The sequence below is a fragment of the Gossypium hirsutum genome, chromosome A02 (assembly GCF_007990345.1).
Source record: "Gossypium hirsutum isolate 1008001.06 chromosome A02, Gossypium_hirsutum_v2.1, whole genome shotgun sequence".
Taxonomy (NCBI): Eukaryota; Viridiplantae; Streptophyta; class Magnoliopsida; order Malvales; family Malvaceae; genus Gossypium; species Gossypium hirsutum.
Window position 1 is genome coordinate 58428212 of NC_053425.1, and position 4101 is coordinate 58432312.

Sequence of the window (4101 nt, forward strand, 5' to 3'; positions counted from 1 at the left end):
CGAGTTCGTGAAATGTAACTAGGCATCCGAGCTCGTTGAGTTGAGTCCGAGTTCACTTATGGATGCGAACGCCCGAGCTCGTTGAGTTGAGTCCGAGTTCGCTTATGGGCGGGTTACATGATTGCTTAATTGTATATATGGCACTTATGTGCAAGTTATCCATGTATCCAAATTATATTCCGATGTGTTCAACGGGTAAAGTTCTACTCAAATGGAGGAGTATTCGAGATGTAAAGAGACGTATTGGTAAGTGACATGAAATGGATATTTTGGACAGGTATGTATTTAACCCTCGGGTTGAGTATTGATACAACCACGATAAGGTAATAAGATGATGAAGAATGATTAAAAATGTGATATGTGTTTTAGTGATGTAAGCTAATGTTGATTGGTATAATTGTTTGTTATGTTACTTATTATTTGCATATGAAGTTACTAAGCATTTATGCTTACTCCCTCCTTCTTACTCATTGTAGTTTTGGACAAGCCAGCTCAGGAGTCGGGATAGGTCGAAGGCTCAGTCACACTATCCGGAAGACTTTTGGTAAATGGCTTGTAAATTTAAGTATGGCATGTATAGCAATATACCTATTTTGTGTAAATGATCTTATGGTATGGTTGTGAAATGGTTGAGAAAATGCTTGATAATGATAAATTATGAAAAATGGTTAGTTTAGATTATGTTTGATGTTAAGGAAAACTATTAAGATACTTAGTGCATAAAAATTCATAAAAAGGATGAAATTTACCATAAACAGAATACTGCAGCAACACTAACGCGAGTTTGAAAATTTACTAAAAATCATAGAAATTGAATTTGGTGATGAAATACATATAAAATTGAAGCTTATTATGTCTAATTTCACATGAAACAAATGAAACAAGTAAAGGAATTATATGTTAGAAGATATTTAAATTTTAGTGAAACAGAGTCATAGCAGTTTCTGAATCCTTTGTTTCTACTTTATAAATTCACCATAAATTGTAAAGATATAATTAGGTGGTGTATTTTATATACTCAGAATCCTTATTGAGTCTAGTTTTAGTAGAAATAAATCTCATAGTCATATGAGTTTTTTACAGAGAGAAATATGGTTCGTAGTAAACAGAGGTCAGACTAGTCGAGTCTTGAAACAGGGGTAACTTTAAATAATAAACTGTACTAATTGGCCTAACAAAAAATTCTAGAAAATAATTAGTAGATAGGTATATGAGTATAGATTCAGGGAAAATTTACGAATCATAATTTCGAGTTTCGTAACTCGAGATATGGTTTTTCTTGTGACTGTGACGCACGTAGCTTAAAAGCTGTGAATGTAGAAACAATAATCCAAAGTTCTAAAAATGTTAAACTAAGCTTAGTAACACCTCATACTCGACTCCGGCGATGGTCTCGGGCATGGGGGCGTTACAAATTTCTAAATTAACTATCCTAAGGACTAAATTGTAAGGTGTAGCAACCTATTTTCAGTGGTGTAAAAAACTGTGGTTTTAGAACTACAATTTCGATGAGTGATTATTTTAATTTTATTTAATGTCTAGGGGATTGTATTAGGGTTGTATTAAAGTTTCGTTGAGAAATTTTGATGTTTAAATAGTTAATTAAGTAAAAAGGACTAAATCGTAAAAGGTGTAAAAGTTGAGTTATGTTAGTTAAAGGGTTCAAATGGCTATGAAAGTTTAAATTTATAGACTAAGATAGTAATTATACCATCCTTAATGTTAGTGGACAAATATGGATGGGTTTTATTGAAACTTATTATTATTAAGGGTAAAATAGTAAATTGGTAAACAAAGCTAAAATAAATTAATAAAAAGATATCATCTTCCCTATTTCTTCTTGGCTTCAGCTGAGTACACCATTGAAGGGGTGAGAGTTTCAGTTTTGAATTCTTCATTGCATAGTATGATTTTGTGCCCCGTTTTTATTGATTTTTATATTTTATTTTAACTTAATCTAGCTAGCCCGGGGGTTAATTTACAAAATTTTTAAAGGTTGAGGGACTTGCCATGGTTTTTTTTTGAATAGTTTTTGAAGCTATTTGATAGATTATTAATCTTGGTTCTAAAATAAACATGTTTTATTAAGTGATTTTTGATGAAATTGAAAATAGGGATTAAATTGTTAAAAGTGTAAATATATGGGTTTTCTTGTGAAATTTTGGTAATAATTGAATTGTTTCAAGGTTCCTTATAACATTGGTTAAGTTTGATTTAGGCTAAAATGAGTTATATTTAAGTTATGAGTTTAAGGACTAAATTGTTGAAAGTCAAAGTATTTGGGTTAATTTTATAATTTTGCATAAATATGAATTATGGATTAAATTGAATACCAGAAGTACTTAATTGAGTGAAATTATTTATTTAGATCAAGAAAAACTACAATCAGACTTAAATTGAGGAAAAGCTAAAGCTTCGATTTAGTTCGACTTTACTTCTATGACTTTAGTTTTCGAGGTAAGTTCGTATGAACTATGATTGTTTTAATGTTAGCTAAATTGACTATTTGCTATGTTGTTTTAATATAAATGAATATACATATAAATGTATCCATGTTTTGATGAATTGATGGATAACGAGTCCCAGTTGAACCTTAAGAATTATTAGGATACAAAGGACATGTGATTAGGGATTTCATGTTTCGGATGCTGGTCTTGAATGTCCTACTGATGGTTGAGGCCCTGCATTTGTTGTGGATTCTCCACAGCTCATGAGAGCAACATCGTGTAGCTAACATTGTGACCCACAACTCGTGTGAGCAGGCCCATTTCACAACTAGTGTGAGCAGGCCCATTTCACAACTCGTGTGAGCATTGATGTAAAGGAAAGGTTACGGTTATATGGAAATACACACTATGTGTGTGAGTATTCTCGAGTATCCGATGCAATTTTAGATTGTTCAATGGGTAAGAAAAGGAAATGAAATGGTAAGTATCAAATGGAATGAATCATGATTTTATGATAACATTGTTGAATTCCATGATGTGTTTATATATGGTAAATTACATATCTTATGGTTAAATTCATTTGTATCATGGACAAGTGTACTAACTTGTGAGTTTGATGATGTTGTTTAGGCTTATACTAAGCTTATGGCATCGATAATGATTTATGCTTAATCTATGAATTGTATAAATGAAATGCTAAGTTATGTCTAAGTTTATATGAGCTTACTAAACACTCGTTGATTATGTAGTTACTTTCCTTTGTTTTACAGATTATCAGAAGCTCAATCGGTTGAAAGTTCAACTGGTTGGAAGCTCGTCAGAGACCTACCACACTATCCAGCAACCATTTCGGTAGTTTTTGAGTATTTTGGCCAAGGTTAATAATGACATGTATAAGATCTTTGTAATGTATGCTTTGGCATGTTTAAGCTTTTGAAGTTATGTTGGTTTGGTACACTTTAATGCCTTACCAAGTTATGTCATATTGGTCACTTTTAAGTGCTTGTAAATAAGGTTCTTTTGGTATGTTGATGGCTTGCAAATGGTCATGTGTGGTAGTTAATTGAACTAGCTTATTATGCTCGGGAATATGCAATATTGACTTGTTTTGGCAAGTGATGTTTTGATATATTTTTGTGTCGTTGAATAGCATATTTGTTAGATGAATTAGGGTGTTTGACATGGCATGTTTATGTGTGTTTGAATGATGTTTGAATCTCTTGAGTGTGTGCTCAATTGGTATGAATGGTTAGGTATGAATTGGACTTGGAAATGGCTTGATTTTATGTAAATTTTGGGTTCACACGGCCATGTGAAACACACAGCCTGATAACACGGCCATGTGTCATTTATAAAATTTCTTAGTGTTTCAAGTTAGTGAGTTACACAGCCTACCACACGACCATGTGTGGCAACTCAGAGAGTTACACGGTCTGGCACACGACTAGCGACACGGCTGTGTGACCCTCCTCAGTGAGTTACACAGGTGAGGACACGAGTTGGGACATGGTCGTGTGTCCCTTTGGTCACTAGGGTATGTCACACGGCCTGACCACACAGCCATGTGACCCCTCTTTTCCAATATTTTCAAAGTTTTCTTAAAACTTTTGTTTTGTTTCAATTTAGTCCTGAATTGCTTCTAAGCTATTTTTAG